Genomic DNA, 18,858 nt, shown 5'->3' on the forward strand with positions numbered 1-18,858 from the left:
CTTCCCTTACGAGAATGTACAAATGACTTTCTAAGGAAGATAGATGCACAATCAAAACCTTTTCCCTTAAGGAGGCAACTCCACAACTTTCAAAAGAAAGATCAAAAGCCTTTCAAGATCGATGGAGTGGTAGGTCAGTCACTCAGAATCTAAAGTCCAAAAGTGACAAGAAAAAAAAAAACTAAAGCCAACTATATACAAAGAGCAAAGAGAACTCGACTATAAAGTCCCTAAAGATACAAACAATCAAGAAACTTCCAAGTATTTCCGCTCCGGGTGATGAGGACCGGACACCAAAATACAAGAAAGTGAAGTAAGGGACCTTCCAAAGATAGTCTAGGATAATAATGGCCCAGGCCTACTAGTGAAGGTATCAGAAGTAGTTACACTGACCTCCAAACAACAGCCTTTGTCGGGGCAAGCACCCAAGCTTCGCAAGGGTACCCTCCAGAAGTACTGCTGAACATGATGTAATGTTAGCCTCAGGTGCCATGGGATTCCCCTCCGCAGCCACCTATGTGATCCCTAGGAAATGCCACTATGGATACCAACTCATATCAAAAGCTGGGCGGAACAGTCGTGAGGTGGTATCCAACAAGTAGGAGAGGGGGTATCTCTCTTCCTTGTCTTCACTCTCCCTCATGCTTAACTCCCAGTCACAGAGCTTTCCCGGTCTTTGTAACTATATTGGGTTTCACTCTTTATTCAACTTCTAAGTTTTGTAATTTGAGCGACCTTGGAGAGTTAACTCTCCACTCACCTAATCCAAGGCACTAACAAACCCAAAATTGTTGGTGTTTGTTAATGACAACAATAAAAGTTCTAGTTCATTTTATTAATCGCTTGATTTTATATAGTTGTTCTTTAAGTCAAGGGAATTATGAGAGTGAAACTGATGATGTTTTGATGCAACAGAAACCAATAGAAACTTAGCTACATGCAAATGCAGTTATTTTCTTCAATGAAAAGGGATTTCTATAGATTTCTACGAATAAACTTGTACAAGCAACTTTTTCTTTTTCCAGAAAACACACTCCACACAGTCAAAAGCTAACAAAAAGACTAAAATGTATGTAATGAAAACTATCTTAATGCAAACTATAATGATAGTGCATGGATGCTCATACAAGAAGCAAAATGTGCCTATTTATAGAGACAATAAGCCAACTTGAAAATGAAGAGGGCCAAAAAAAATTAAAAACAAATCTTTCCAAAGCAAGCAAAAATTTTTTAAAAGATCACAATTCGCTTCTCAACAACAAAACAAAAGAAACCATAAACCAAAAGCTTGGAAAAACAAAAACAAAAACAATGTTTTTGTGATTTTTTCTTTTAAGGAAACAAAAACAACTTTTTGAAGTCACAAAAGTACTACTAAAACTCAAAAGATCAATAAATAAGTACAAGGAATCTTTCAATCTTGCAGGTTATAAACTCGAAAATGAACGAAACTTGAACAAGAAAGACTACAACTTGTACAAGCTGACCCAAATAGCAACAAAAGATTTCGAAAAACTGACTAAAAGGCCAAGAAATAAATACTTTCAAACTTGTCAAAAAGACTCTCAAAAAGTAAGAAAAGCAATAAGGCCACCAAACAAGGGAAAGCAAAGCAAGAGAACTTGAAATCTGGGCTGAAAAGTAAATTGAAAACAATTTCTTGTTCTAGAATACCAGAACAACCAAGAACTTCAAAACGAAGCCTTGAATACCAAGATACAAACTACAAACTTGCTTAAGAAGCAAACTTAGGCCAAATATTTTCAGTGAGAAGGAGATTTTGAAAAAGAAAGCTTGCAGGAAAAATAGATTCTCCAGACAGCAGATGACCATACAACAACAGAAATCACCAGACTATAAACCTAACTAGGCAGAAATATTTGAGAAAATCATCCAAAAACTTGCATACGCGACTGTGTAAAAACACAGAAGTGTGCAGACACGTTTCTAATATAGGAAACTCAGGTTTACACGAATCTACTTTACAGAAACCTGTGTTTATACGCTACTGTAAACAAAGTAAAAAGCATATACAAATCTTTATAAGGAAAAACAAAAATCAAGGTCCGATCAAGAAGATCATACTTGATGCCTAGGACACTAATGGACCAAACAATACTGTAAAAGCAAGAAATCAAGAAAGTGAACCCTAATTGAGAACAAACAACCCAAACCAAGAATAACAAGATTTTTATCCCCAATAGAGTCACCAATTATGTTACAGGTGAAACCACCCTAGAGCTTTGGGTTGAGAACCCCAACAGAGCAAAGGGAAAACCTCAACAAGAAATTCTCAAACAATCATTAAAAATCCTTATTCTACTAAATTGCGTAGGAGTGTCCTTACCTGATGTCCTTCATTTGGGTAGATCCTGTAGGGTGCAAACCCTCAGCTTCTCCCAATGTTCTTGAAGCCTGAAAACTATTCAAAAAGAACATACACGACAGTAGAAACATAAAGGATATACATGATGTTCACTTTAAATCATATAAATGAATGACTAATTATACATCAATATAATATTCATAAATGAATTACAACATAAATTTGATGCATAAACACATTTCATATCGGAAACATAACAACATTCCTTTTTATTGAAGTAAGTTATAGGTAAGGTGGAGAAATACGACCTGAGTCCTTCTCCGGCTCCAAGTAGAATCGTCCTCTAGATCCGTCCTTTCCTGGCCTTCAGCAATCTTCCTCCATCACCAACACAAGGATATCTCAAGCAAGATGGGGGATATCTATAATTAAGGAAACAAGTGTTTCCTGAAGCTTTGGGGAGTGTAGGAGGCACATGGATTCTTCAAACTTAATCAGGGATAATCTCACTATAGTATCAATATCTCATCCTTTCTCCTTTAAGGCCTTCCCATGAAGGTTTATTTATATCTCTCTAAGTTAGTTTTTTTAGTTGGGAAACAGTTGGGCCATGGGCAATAGGAGGTGAGTAACAGGTAAAACTCGTGAACTCCACCCGAAATTAAGGAAATTTAATTTTTTTAAGTGTTTTAGCATATGTATGCAGGTTGGGTATATGTTGACCTGCATGTACAAGCTTTTATCACAGGGAAAAGTAGCATATATGGAATAAAACATTGTTTTTTAAGATTTTGGACCAAGTCTAGAAGGAAGGGTTTCCCTAGGCCATAAACAGAGCATCAGAGCTACCAAGAGTGGTAAATGGTGCTATAACAATTATACTTAGGAAGTTTTTGTAAATTTGAATTTTGATGTCTATTTATCGTTGTTCAATCCTTTCTAAGTCTTATTAATGAGTTGGTATGTGTCACACTTGATTTCATATCTAAACTCATTGTGTTCACCCCTTGTTCTATCTTCTAGACTGTTGAAGCCCCAAAAATCGGGTCTACAACAAGGGGGATACCCACTCAGTCCAGACCTTGGTTAGCAGCTCCTTTTCCATTTGGGATGGTGGGTCTGACTGGGGATAATGGAACCAGTTTCCCAATTTGTGTGTGTGTGTTGAGAATTGATATTTCCTTTCTAATAATTCTAAGTAAAATGCTTTTATTCTAAATCTAATTTAACAACATGCAATTGTATTCTAATGAACAGAAATATCTAATTCTAAAACTAACCCAAGATTTAATCTTTCAATTATGCGATCTAAAATAGTTTCTAACAGCAATTGGTAATAAAGATCATTCAATTGCTATGAGAAAATAATTCAATAAAGATGAACCATTTCATATAAAAAGTTAGCCGAAACAGTTGTGAAAAACATATCGCATAATAAGTCATTCATATATTAAGCATAAATAGAATAGCCATCACCGTACAAAAGTGCTAAATGATAACTCAAACATTCAAGCATTCATATATAAATAACTAAACATAAATATCACTTAAACACATAATCAGAAATCGTTAAGAGATAAAAGTACCATTGATAACAATTTCTACTCATGAGCTTCAAAAATAATGATTTATCTCTTCTTAGTTCAACATCTAATAAGAGTAAAAAAATGCAATTTCAGTAGCAGATATTAAACACAGATATCAATAAATCTTGTTCGATTCATTCATCAAAACCTCCTTCGAGGGTGCAGAAGTGCATGTTATGAGGAAAAGTTTTGGACAAATTTCAGGACCCTTCTCTAAATGCATGAGAAGGGTTGAAATACTACTAGCTAAATTCTAAAAATAGTTTATTACAAAAATATAGGAGGAGGTTTAAATGACCATCCTCATCTACGGCAAAAATGAAACTAAAACTAAAACTAAAACTAAATCTGGAAATTACTAGCTATGTATCTGTTCTCTGTGGTCACAAGAATTTAGCATCGGCTTGAGGAGAATTGGTTGGCCGACCATTGACTTTAGTTGCCCTACAAAAACAGAATCGGCAAGTGCTGGCGCTATCTTCTCGGCAGAGTTAGTGAGGCATTTGAGAGTCATGCATTGACTGTGTGGTTTAACCAAGTACTGCCAGTAAGAATCTCAATTCAACTTGGTTAACCTCTTGATAGATTCTGCTCTTTCTTCAGCCTTTTGCCTCTAGCTGGTCTGTAGATGCTGTGTATTTGAGAGAAATTTACATACCACTTAAGGATATCCCTAATAAATACCACTATTTTTAGAGCTTGAGTTTTTCCTTTAGCCTTTAGCACTTTTTCCTACAATTTTCTAGGCTTTCAAGCGACTAAGCGTTCAGAGGCTTTCCTTCTCAAGGGGTTTTGCCCAGTGATGCACGATTAGCATCAGAAATTGCCTCCATTTCTTTATTCGGGCTTCCCTGATGCCAGTTTTCGCCTCTTGCGCATTCTTGTTAGATGAATTCAGCAATCAGAGCTTTTTCCTTCTTCCCCATAACACTGCTACGTATACCTTTCTACTTTCCTCTCTTGCAATTTACAAAATCAGGAAAGAGTAATGATATGAATAAGGTGACAGGAAAGCTTTAAATGCCGAAATCATATAAAATATACCACCCTACGTGAACTGACCTCTCGATTAGATTGAAACCTTATCTCATTAATGATCATCAACTAACTTATTAAATTAACATTAATGTGCATAACTTGACATCGGATTACAAAAACTTTTTGGAACGATGTGCCCTGCAAATCTGCGACAAAGCGATTTTGAAATTTGCTTCGCAATATCGTAGATCGCAATATTGCTAATCCATTGTATTTTGACAATCATTCGTTACCATGTGTTTCTGCGATTTGCTATTTGCGAGACGCGTTATCACATATCGCCGGTTTGAGGTATTTCACCTTAAATGATACTTGAGGCATATGAAAACTGCGATGCGCGACGAGTTTCTTTAGTGTGCAATCTCGCATCACAATTTCGCAATCTTAGGAGTTTTCTCATATGGTGTCATCATTACCTTTTTGCGATGCGATGCTTTTTTAGAGAAAGATTTTGTTCAAACTCACCATAAAACTTAAGTCCTTTTGGATTTTTGCGGGTATTCTCCTAGTTTTATGATAGTAAGATTTATTCAAAAAAAAGGGAATACAAGTTCTAATTTATTTTTATTTTTTAGATGAAGGGTCCCCACTTATTTAGTATTCGTAATAAAACTAAAATAAGAAGGGGGGTTGTTGTTGGCCACAACAATTGAGGATTCACTTGGAAGAACCAGTTATCTCTGATTTTCTTTTGAATTTTCTAAACTTCCAAAACAGAAGGGTTTTTTGAAAATCAAACTTTATTATAGAAAGAAAAATTATATCATGCTTTCAGTTGTTAATGCTAGTTTTTTTCTTCTATGTTAACTTTGATTATTTACTTCCTAAAGCTAGTCATTGTATTTACATCAGCCACTACTTGGTTTGTAAAGATAAAAATGAAGTCTCCTCTGTAAATCAGTTTTAAATATGCTCATTTGTCATAGGTAGAGCCTCTGCTACCAACAGGCATTTATAGCCTCGACAGGGTTACTTGTTACCCAGCAATGATCCTGTATCCTACTTGGAGAAATATATGATTTTCAAAGGGAAATCCATATCCACACTTATTGCTTTTATTTTCTTTTGATTCTTAAAGAACAATGCCTTGGTTTGATAGCCAAATTATGACAGTGCCACTCACTTGATTTATAACTTTGCTGAACAAGCTGGCTCATGATGAGACCCCTTGTATTTTGATTGCAACAATCTTGAGTCATTTCCCTATTGTGGTATGCAGTTTTGGCAAATTCAACAACCTATAATATCTATGATCATGATAAGTCAGCTCGTGATGAGACCTCTTATTCTTTAAGTTTAAAGTGCATCACTGGATTATTCCTTGAAGCTCGTAATTCTCTAGGTGAGGAGGAAGTCATTGATTCCTTAAGAAGAGCTCTGGACGACAATTGTAGAGGTTTTTGGAAAGAGCTTTTCTACAGAGAATCCTTGTTTTTTGTTATTGATTCTTTTCATTGACTGATATAAAACAAATTCCCACTAAAGGTTGCTTTTTATCAAAATTCACAAAGTTGAAACTAGTATCATTTCCAAGCTTATAGCCTTTGACTATAGCTTTCAATAGTAATGACCAATTTTCCAAATCAATTCTATTTATACAAGTGAAAAAACAAAATCTAAAAGAAATACTAGTCTTTTTTGTGAATTCAAAACGTAACCATTTACAACTGGTTTTATTATCAAAATAAAAGGAAAAACTAATCTGCAAAAATAGAAAAATGATCTTCTATGGAAAGTATTTTTTAAGGATCTGTCCATTAATAGGTAAAGATTCTCTTTTCCCTACTAAATCCTGCAACATAAAAGTGGATGGACCTATGATTTCCGCAATTTGGAATGGGAAAAACACATTCGTTGGAATTTCATTTGTTTACCTTTTTCTTCGTGAGCCTTATCCCATTTTAAAACTAAATCTCCAATTTGAAAGTCTTTGCTGGATACCATGTTTGAATCAAAAGAGGCTTTTACTAATGCTTGATGATGAGCATGAGTTATTTTAGCCTGTTCTCGTTGTTCTTCTAGCTTAAGAATTTGCAATTGTCTTAGCTGTAAGGATGAAGTTGGTGTTTTGTCAATAAATTGAACTAAGGCCAAAGAGGGAATTGCTAGATGAGTTGGGAGAACCACTTCTTTCCCATAAACTAAATTAAAGGGAGAAGTGCCAATGGAGGCTTTCTACGTTATTCGGTCTACCCATAAAGCATACATCAAATATTTGTGCCAATTCTTATGATTTTGATCGATGGTTTTCTTAATGATTCTGATTAAGTTTTTATTTGTTGATTCAGCTAAACTGTTCCCCTATGGGTAATAATAGGCAGAGTATTTAAGCTTAAAACCTCTTTTGAGCGCAAATTTAGTCATAGCATTACCAGAAAAATATGATGCATTATCAAACATTAAAGCAGAGGGTAAACCAAACCTGGTGATTATGAACTGATCTATGAAATCGATGATGTGTTCAGCATTCGCTGTCTTGAGAGGAATGGCTTCTACCCATTTAGTAAAATAATATGTAGCTGTAAGGATATACCTATGCTGTTTAGAAGAGTGAGGAACGATCTCACCTATTATATCCAATCCCCATTGATCAAAGGGTTGATCAATATTGACTGGTTGCAAAGGCAATGACGGTTTCTTTTGTCTTCCAATAGCTGTTTGACAAACTTGACATTTCCTTACATAGCTATGTGCATCTTTAAATAGTGTAGGCCAATAGTACCATGTGTGCAAGATCTTATGTGTTGTAGCATCTCCAGCATAATGTCCACCTGCCAATCCATCATGGAGTTCTTGCAACACTTTTTCAGCTTCAGATTTCTCAAGACATCGAAGGAGAACAGAATCATCATTCATCCTAAAAAGTACATTGTTTACGAGTTGATATTGCTTAGCCTTCAATCTTAGGGCTCTTTTGTTCATATAATCCAGGTTTGAAGGAGCATATCCGTTCTTTAGATAAAATATGATATCAACATATAATGATTCAATATCATTTAGGCTTACCTCATACATTTGTACTTCTGAAGATGTTATTTTGGAAATAAGCGATGCTCCGGCAAGCATTTTGCAAAAGCCTTGACCTTTTACAATATTTGCTGGTTTAATTTCAGCGTCGTATTCTTGTAAGTCCGTAACCCAATTTGCTCTTTTCTCACCCATGTCTTTCTGTACTAAGATATTTCTTACCGCTGGAAATGGTACTATGATCTTTGTATGGGTTTTAAGCAGGAAGGGTCTGAAGTGCTTGATCGCTTTGAAAACAGCATAAGCTTGTTTCTTGACGCCGGAATAATTTAATTTGGCCCCTTGTAAATTTGAACTGAAAAAGGAAATTGGGGCTTCTGCCTTATCTTGATTTTCTTGAGTGAGTATCGCAACATATGATCTATTAGAGGCAAATGTATACAAAATGAAAGGATCGGAAAAAATTGGAGTTGCTAAAGATGGGGCATTTACAATCGCTTGTTTAATCAGATTGAATGCTTCATATTCCTCTTGGCCCCATTTGAAGATTGAATTCTTTTTAATCATTGCTTGTAAGGGAGATACAATCCTTGAGAAGTCTGGAACAAACCTCTTAACAAAATTAATTTGGCCAAGGAAGGATTGCATGGCTTTCTTGTTGTGAGGCAAGGGTATTTCGGAAATCTCCTTAATTTTATCGACATCAATATGGATTCCAGATTTTGACACTATAAATCCAAGAAGTTTTCCTTCACTTAATGCAAAAAAGGACTTTTTTGGATTAAGTGAAATCCCATACCTTTGGCAACGTTGGAAGATCTACTTTAAGTCTCTGAGATGATTACCACGTTTCTTAGAGTATACAGTTATATCATCCAAGTAGATTACTACTGATTTGTTTACTAATCCCTTAAATGTGATGTCCATGGCCCTTTGAAATGTGGTGCCAGCATTGATCAGACCAAAAGGCATCTTTTGATATGCGTAAGTACCCCATTTGGTTCTAAACGTAGTTTTTAATTGATCATCGAGATGGACCAAAACTTGGTTGTAGCCGGAGAAACCATCCAAAAAGGACATTAATTCTGATCCTGCAACTGCTTGCAATATTTTCTCCATGGGAGGCAGGGGAAAATTATCCTTTTGGCAGGCTTTGTTCAGGTTTTGAAAGTCAATACAAATTCTAATGTCTCTGTTTTTCTTTCTGACGGGAACTAAGTTAGAAACCCATCTAGAATGTTGAACGGGAAAAATAATTTTGGCTTTCAATAATTTGTTGAGCTCAGACTTAATCTGGTTTTCCAGATTAGAATGGATCTTCCTCAGCTTTTGCTGGATGGGTTTTTCATTGGTTATTGTTGGGATAGTATGCTAAATGATAGAAGTGTTGTAAGTCTTTAGATCATCGTAGTTCCAGGCAAAGACACTTTTGTATTGTTTCAGGAGATGAACATAAGCTAATCTTTCTTCTTTGGCTAGAAAAGACCTACGTTGATATTCTACATATTGGTATCAGTTCCTAGATTTACCAATTCATAGTTCAAAGTTGAGCTCTGAAGCTTTGAATTGGTAGATCTCTTGAATCGTTCTTTCAAATCATATAGCTCTTCCAACTTGACTACTAATTTTGGCATAGCATTATTAGTGCTTCCTTGTTGCAACTGTTTGTCATGTTGGTCCTCATCAATTATCTGATTAGTTTAAGATCCCTCTGATGTGAGGAAGCTTACAATATCAGGATCGTCGTTGAAAATTCTCCAGTTTGTAACATTGTCAGGAATTGAGGGTCTAAAGATTAATTCGATTGAAAATTTGTCTGGGCTATAGTCTTCTGAGGGAATGAGCTTGGAAGCTACGTTTTCCAAGAGGTCAGCACTAGCGTTTTGGAGTCTGGGAATTGATGAAATATTGAATGTTATAAAATGTTCGGTCAGATCTTGCACTAAAGATTGATAATGCTTTAAATGACCTAATAGGAAATGTATAGTATTTCGTACCTGTCTAATTACAATTTCAGAATCTCCAAAGACTTGTAGATACTTGATATCTAATCCGATTGACTTATATAATCCTTGGACTAAAGCCTCGTACTCTACAATGTTATTGGTGCAATCGAACTCGAGCCCTACAAGTTAGCATAGTTTTGTTTCCCTCTGGACTAACTAATACGCATCCTGCTCCTGCTCCATCGTTAGACTTAGAACCGTCAAAAAATAACTTCCAAAATAAAGATTTATTTACTAGACTATCTATAAAATCAACACATTTAGAACTATCTGTTTGGGAAAAATTTTCTACTTGAGAGAAAACAGCATGTTCTAAGTAAGGCAAAGTATGAACATTAAAATTTCCTAAGAAATAATCAACAGAATAGTTGCCAATTATATTGTTGCTATATGCTACAAGTTCATTTTCTCCTTCCAATTCTGTTACTATGTATTTTTGTTGTCTTTCTCGTTCAACCTTTATCTAATTCGGTTTACCATTGTAAGGGAGCCACATATGTGACCAATCGGTAGCAAAGTATCCATGAAGATTTTTAGACCAATCCCTACTAATAATTAAGCCATAAAATTCTAGAATGTCTACAACTAGAATATCAATAACTTGACATACCGTTGGATTCAATGACAGCTTATGGTAACTTGATTTAGTTCACTGATCACTTCAACCTGCGACCAGTCCAACTGAACTATGCATACTGCAGACTTTTTCGGTTGAACGTTCAACTTTGCACATATTGATCTAGGCAAGATATTAGATGAAGCTCCTGAATCTACTAAACAATTATGCAAGTTTTTGTTGAAAACTTCATAAGTAAGAAGAAATGGAGGAGTATGAGATCTTGGCCTTCCTCCAATTAAGGTGATATCATTTGGATCAACTTTATTAGTCACATTAGTTGGAGGTCTTCCCATATCATGAGAAGCTTGTGAGATTACAGTAGCGGGCAGAGGTGCAACAGGTATCACGTGTAACTCTTTCAAAAGGAGCTTTTGTTGATGTTTTAATTTGCTCAATTCATGAAAGGTGATGTTAGCCCTAGTCTTCTTCATGTCTTCTATGATATTATACTCCATCTCGTCAAAAACAATAAATGTTTTGGATGGATTTTGTGAATCGGATTGGACTAGGCTTGTTTGAGTCGCTTTGGGTGACGTTTTCTTACCTGCGACTTTATATTTAGATATCGAGCTAGCGCTCTTATGTTTAGGAGTTGGTTGTGGAGGATCAAGTTGATTTCTACTTCTAGTACTAACTGGTGATGCCTCTTGATCCTCTTCGTCAGGGAGAATGAAGTCCCACATTCCCTGCACTTCTACAACTTCTTCTTCATCAGTGGGTTCTTCATTAGAAACTTCCTCTTCTTCTTCTTCTGATTCTGCATTTGTAATAGCATTGGGAGGCTTTGAATCAGTTGAAGGATTTCTTCTATAAGGCCTGTAAGGATTTTTAGAAGAAGTCTCTGCTACTTGTTTCTTAATATCGACCATCTCGTTAGACATGGTTTTCAAAACTTTCTGCAATCCTTCTAAATCAAATGGGTCTTTTGGTTGTTTTTTCTTGGGATCTTCTTTAAAAGTGACCTTCTTTGATTTTCGTTCATCAACAACATTTTTCTTCTCTAAGGCTATGATACGTTTTTCTATCGCTATTGCTTCTTTCATATTATCAGCCAAAGTTGTTTTGGCAGCCCTATCGACAAAGATTGCTATGTTTGATGGTAGAGCAGATATGTACCATTCACTTTGAACTTCTTCACTAGGCTTGGAAGCGGAGGGGATTTTATTCAAAATTTTATTGAAACGCAAGTTAAAATCTTTGATAGGTTCTCTTGTTTGGGTCTTGAGATTTGACAGGTCATTGATCAAGGTCGCAGTAGACCTATCATCACCGAACTTAGTCAAGAATTGCTCTTGGAAAATATTCCAACTAGTGATAGATCCGAATTTTAATGAAAAATACCAGGATCCGACTACTCCTTGCAAAGTGTAAGGAAAGAGCCAAACAACAACATCTCCATTAGTAACTCCATTGAGATTTATAGACAACATAAATTTGTTTATGTGTTCTTCTGCTAGCATGTCTGCTTCAGGACTAAACTTAGGCAGCCATTTTTCAGGATGGGTTGGTAATTGACTCAAGGACACAGGCATTAATACTGCCCCTGGGTTATTCCATGGGTTTTGGGCCATCGTTGAACTACTAACAGAAGAAAGCTCAGAAGATGTTCCTTGCAGTTGGGAAGATGAGGTTATTACAGTTGCAGATGATTGTGAAGGAGATGTTGAAGTTCCAGTAGTCTATTGGACGATAATTTGGAGTGGAGGAGTGGATGGTTGACTTCGCAGTGGAGAGGTCGAGATGGATGACGATGATGAAAGAGTCTCGCTATCAGACCCTTTAGGTGATTTCCTCGCTCTTTTCCTTTTAGGTAGAGGTAATTCAGTTGGTTCGATACCAAACTTTTCACTCTGCAATCTGGTAAGAGGATGAGAACGGTTATATTGTGAAGTCACACTACCTTGAGATATTTCAGATTTCTAAGGTGATATAGAAAATCCTTGAATTTTATGGATCAAAGATTCAACTTTAGGAGATTCAATAGTCGATTTCTCTGAAATGTTCGGGTTTGTGGTAATGGTTGTTATTTTATCGACTTCTCGCTCAAGATTTATATATTCTAAATGCGATGAAGAAGTTGGGGGAGATGTTGAGGGTGATTTACTCTTAAAAAGGTATTTGGATTTAGATTTACTAGCCATTCATAGTTTGGGCCCTCCTTCTAGCGCCAAATATGTTGAAGCCCTAAAAATCAGGTCTACAACAAGGGGGATACCCACCCAGTCCGGACCTTGGTTAGCAGCTCCTTTTCCATTTGGGATGGTGGGTCTGACTGGGGATAATGGGACAAGTTTCCCAATTTGTGTGTGTGTGTTGAGAATTGATATTTCCTTTCTAATAATTCCTAAGTAAAATGCTTTTATTCTAAATCTAATTTAACAACATGTAATTGTATTCTAATGAACAAAAATATCTAATTCTAAAACTAACCCGGGATTTAATCTTTCAATTATGCGATCTACAATAATTTCTAACAGAAATTGGTAATAAAGATCATTCAATTGCTATAAGAAAATAATTCAATAAAATGAACCGTATAAAAAGTTAGCCGAAACAGTTGTGAAAAACATATCGCATAATAAGTCATTCATATATTAAGCATAAATAGAATAGCCATCACCATACAAAAGTGCTAAATGATAACTCAAACATTCAAGCATTCATATATAAATAACTGAACATAAATATCACTTAAACACATAAGCAGAAATCGTTAAGAGATAAAAGTACCATTGATAACAAGTTCTACTGATGAGCTTCAACAATAATGATTTATCTCTTCTTAGTTCAACATCTACTAAGAGTACCAAAGTGCAATTTCAGTAGAAGATATTAAACATAGATATCAATAAATCTTGTTCCATTCATTCATCAAAACCTCCTCCGAGGGTGCAGAAGTGCATGTTCTGAGGAAACGTTTTTGACAAATTTCAGGACCCTTCTCTAAATGCATGAGAAGGGTTGAAATACTACTAGCTAAATTCTAAAAATAGTTTATTACAAAAATATAGGAGGAGGTTTAAATGACCATCCTCATCTAAGGAAAAAATGAAAATAAAACTAAAACTAAAACTGAATCTGGAAATTACTATCTATGTATCTATTCTCTGTGGTCGCAAGCATTCAGCATCAGCTTGAGGAGAGTTGGTTGTCCGACCTCTGACTTTAGTTGCCCTGCAAAAACAGAATCGGCAAGTGTTGGTGCTATCTTCTCGGCAGAGTTAGTGAGGCATTTGAGAGTCATGCATTGACTGTGTGGTTTAACCAAGTACTGCTAGTAAGAATCCCAATTCAACTTGGTTAACCTCTTGATAGATTCTGCTCTTTCTTCAGCCTTTTGCCTCCAGTTGGTCTGTAGATGTTGTGTATTTGAGAGAAATTTACATACCACTTAAGGATATCCCTAATAAATACCACTTTTTTTAGAGCTCGAGTTTTGCCTTTAGCCTTTAGCACTTTTTCCTACAATTTTCAGGCTTTCAGGCGACTGAGCGTTCGGAGGCTTTCCTTCTCAAGGGGTTTTTCCTGGAAATGCCTGATTAGCATCAGAAACTACCTCTGTTTCTTGATCTGGGCTTCCCTGATGCTAGTTTTCGCCTCTTGCAAGTTCTTGTTAGATGAATTCAGCAATCAGAGCTTTTTCCTTCTTCCCCATAACACTGCTACGTATACCTTTCTGCTTTCCACTCCTACAATTTACAAAATCAGGAAAGAGTAATGATATGAATAAGGTGACAGGAAAGCTTCAAATGCCGAAATCATATAAAATATACCACCCTACATGAACTGACCTCTCGATCAGATTGAAACCTTATCTCATTAATGATCATCAAATAACTTATTAAATTAACATTAACGCACATAACTTGACATCGGATTATGAAAAAACTTTTTGGAACGATGTGCCCTGTAGATCTGTGATAAAGAATTTTGTGATTTGCTTCACAATATCACAGATCGCAATATTGCTAATCCGTTGTATTTTGGCAATCATTCATTACCATGTGTTTCTGTGATTTGCGATTTGCGAGATGTGTTATCGCATATTGCCAGTTTGAGGTATTTCACCTTAAGTTATACTTGAGGCATATGAAAACTGCGATGCGTGACGATTTTCTTTGGTGTGCGATCTCACATCGCAATTTCACAATCTTAGGAGTTTGCTCGTATGGTGTCATTGTTGTGGGGAAAAATGCCTATGCAGGACGATCCTATCCACCTAAGGTGTGACAATGCCTTAGCAACAAACAAAACCAGCTATTCTGGTATTCTTCCTTTATGAAATGTGACAAAAGAGAGAGATAAATAGACTTACCGGTGTCTTCCGTTTGTCCCTCGATCCGGTCTCTCTTCTCTTTGGGAGTTCACAGCTACTTGCCTTCTTGCTCGTCCAGCTTCAATAGATTCCTACAAGATCACAAGAGAACATCTACTTGCGACAAGAGAAGAACTCTACACAAAGACAGATATTCACATTCATAACTGATTTAGGATTAGAAATAAATCAAATACACTAATGCAATCATACATCAAAGATACACCAATGTATAGGAGAAACCAAGATAGCTTTATTGATGAATAACAAGGTTCAGGAAGAGATACAACCCAGAGGGCTCCAATCCAGCATCTCCTTCCCAGCAAATGGAATTCCTATCTTCACCCCCTTCAAAGCATTAAGCACCCAATGATTCCAGTCTCAAACCAACAGCAATTCTTTGCAATAACAAAATTCCAGCCCCCATAGATCTCATGGAGGAGAGATCCATATATAGATGTTTGGAGAGAGGATGAGTCAGCTTGAGATCTGACTAGTGTCCTCTCCCTCTGTCAGTTCTTGATTCCACTTGGAGGTTCTTGCTTCCACTTGGAGATTTGGAACCTCTTACTCATCACCAGTCGAATTCCCTGAGGCAAGTGTCATTTTGGAAGCTTCCTGGGTTTTGACACCTTGAGAAATGAGCTTGCCACATGTCCACTCTCGTTCAGCGCAGGTAGCCAGTGTTCCCTTTGACATTCAACGCAGGTAGCCAGTGTTGGCTTTGACATTCAGCGCAAACAGCTAGTGTAGCCACTGAAATGATCCTGAATTGACTTGTTTTTGAGCAGTTTCTAGTGGAGAACTTCTGTGAATTGTTGTGGTTTGTTAGCCTTGTTCCTCTAGGGGTAGGAACAACATGTTTAGGGACTTTGGATCCCTTAGATTATGGACATTTCATGCTCAATGCTGTAAGGCACAAAAATAACAGTTGCCCCCTAAAGTATGAGGCCGTTTATCGGGTGAAATGCTTTATCCAGGAGGATCCGAAGTTCATCCAATGCTGGGAGGAGACCTGTAATACAATACAATACAATACATTATTTTTCATACTGCTTTCATGATCTAGCTGAGGCGGGCATTCCCATGCTCAGCTCTATAAATTCATTTTTCTGTACATAAAACAGACAATCGTCTGATGGTAGACTGATAATTTTGATGAAATTATCATCCTTTGAGTAGGATGATTATCTGCTGCAATGATGTACATGTCAATGTCTTTATCTTTCCTGAATATATATCGCAGCCCGGATGGATGAAACTAGATCCGGGGTCTTCAAACTCGTTCGATCTTCACTCTAAGTACAAGTCGATCGATGTGAGAAATGTTCTGAAGTCGAACATGGAAAGACATCGCTTGATTACCGGTCAATGATGTAAACCGTTAACAAGCGCGAGAGGAATCACCGATAATGATAATGACCCTCAAGGTACTGCAGTACAATTCACGTGGTGTGAATAAAGGACTTGGCGTTGAACACCACGCAAAATCTTTCGGTCGAAGGTCATTGATGTATACCTGTCGCCGGAAGTGAGAAACTTGCCATTGAGGCATGCAAGCTTCAAAGTACTGAAGGGGTTGTTCCTAGATCAACTTCTTGGATAATGAGCTGATGTCGACAAGAAGTGATCCGTCAAAGGAGGGCCTTAATGAATCCCACATCAGTGACACGGAACGGAGCTAATGATTTTGATGGAGGTGAAAACGATCTGTGACATATGATTCAGGGTGGCGGTCATGAAAGGATGAAGGATAATGTATGGCAGTGGATGGGACACGGTTGATTTTTCTGAACGACTTCTCTTGAACATGTGGCGACACTGATGCGATGGATCGGTAGCATTACCCCAAATATGGATGGTATGGCGAGACCATGGATGTGACCGGTGAATGAAACAACCCAACCCGATTGTGGTACGGAGGAAAAGTGTCATGTTCAAGAGCGACTTGCTACCATCAAAGTTTTCTTGAGTTTCTCCCAATTTTTCCCCAGTCATTGCTGACCAGTACCTCTTTATTTTTGTCAAGCTTGAGGAGGATAACATATGCTTGTTCTATAACCTGCCCTTCGGGCAAGCCCATCGCTATGTTTTAACGAGCCTAGCGATAGTGAAACTCGTTCTCGTCTAAAGACAAGTTTGTCACTATTTAATGATTTTAACGAGTCTAACGACAAGGATAACTCGGTCCTTTTCATTTTTAGAGAGTCTGAAAAGGTACATAAAGTTAACTCCAAAAGTCCTTTTTCGTCATCTAATCCCTTAGGTCCGAAAAAGTATAAAACAATACAGAAGGGATGAGTTTTCGATAGTTTTAACGAGCCGAATAAGACAAGCGCTCGATCTTTTTGTGCAATAATCCCTCAGGTCCAAAAAGATTAAAATCTAGAGGAGGGATAGCTCTTCCTGTCCCTTTAACGAGCTGGAAGGCCAAGGACTCGGCAATCTTTTCATATTTTACGAGTCAGTTGAAAAGAGCTTAAAGAAGACTCGTCTTTTGAGGAACGAGTGATAAACAGGGTTAGCAGCTGATTCCAGGTACAGGTTGGAATTTTCCAATCACGGCAGTGTCACAAGGATGGCTAGGTGAAATCACTCTTCGCAGCTGTTCCTCAAAATGGGTAAACAATCATATGAAGGTGAACGATCGGCCAAATGAAAAGTGGAGGTGATGGTGCAAACACGACCAAGGCTTTGATGGCTGATGATATTACATTCACTGTGGTTATTTACCGGGTAGTTCATTTTTTAACGAGCTTAAACGCGGGTGGAAACATTTGCTCGATCTTATGTTTATTTTTTAACGAGCATGAACTATGTGCTAAAACTGCTCGGATCTTGTGTTTATTTTTTAACGAGCATGAACTGTGTGCCAAAACTGCTCGATATCATATGGTCAAATTTTTTATTTTTACCATAACTAGCTTTGCCCTTTTCAAAGATAGTACTGTCTCCTCAATTGCTGCATCAAACTAGTTAGAAATGAATAACATTTTCTTGAAAATGAGATTAGAACCCTAATATGTTGCTTTGAACTACGTAAAAAGCCATTAAAAGGTGTTTTTACCTCTCATTTTACCATTTCATTTGAACTTGGTTTGTTGGAGCTTTGGAGGTGCCTCTTCCCCCTTGATTTTCATCAGCTGATTCCGGGAGATTCTGCGGACGATTTTCGGCGCCGTCTGGACCAGGTAGGAGCTAAACCCTAGCTCTTTCTTTTCATGGTTTCCTTTTTCCATTCTGTGCCTGTTTTCCTGTTCTCCTGAGCCCCTGGGGTTTTGTTAGGGCACTCTGCCATCAACGCAGGCAGTCCATTCGAAACCTGCGTTGAATGTCAAGCTGCATGAAGGCAGTTTGACCTTCAACGCAGGTGGGACACTAGCCAGTTGCGTTGAGCATAGAAAAACAGTTCTGTTGCACAGTTTTTGATGAAAATTTTGCCAGTTTCTCATCAAATCCAGGATCTTACTCTTTCTCTTGTTTGTTTTGCAAGGACTTTTGAGCAAAATGACCCTCACATGGCGAGAACGAGAACATGAAGAAGAGGACATGATTGCCCTCCATGACCCTGTCACGGTGAACGCGCTGCGGAACTGTGGCCTGCTGAAGTTCTTCCGTATCTCTAGTATGAGAGCACAGATCTCCTTACTGCAGTATATGCTTGATGCTTGGGATCCTATCAACCAAGTATTTCAGATCAGGAGCAAATCCATCCCTTTGACCGTGGTAGACATTTACTTCTTGACTGGTTTGTCGAGGCGGGGTGCCCCCATTTCTTTGTCAGGTTCGGCCCGAGGGAATGACTCCGTGAGAGATTATGTCCGCCAGTATTGCAGGGAGGGATCCCAGCCGAGTAGAGACGGCAAGGTTGTTATCCGTGAGATTACTGACAGGTCTCTCAGGTCCATTCTGTATACTATTGGTAGGATGGCCGGTAGCGCATCTCTTCATGTTGCCAACAGATCTTATGTACAGCACGCCTTGGAGTGTCTCCAACCGAA

The sequence above is a fragment of the Pinus tabuliformis genome, chromosome Q (assembly GCF_031772625.1).
Source record: "Pinus tabuliformis cultivar Carrire ecotype Pingquan chromosome Q, CPIR1, whole genome shotgun sequence".
Lineage (NCBI taxonomy): Eukaryota > Viridiplantae > Streptophyta > Pinopsida > Pinales > Pinaceae > Pinus > Pinus tabuliformis.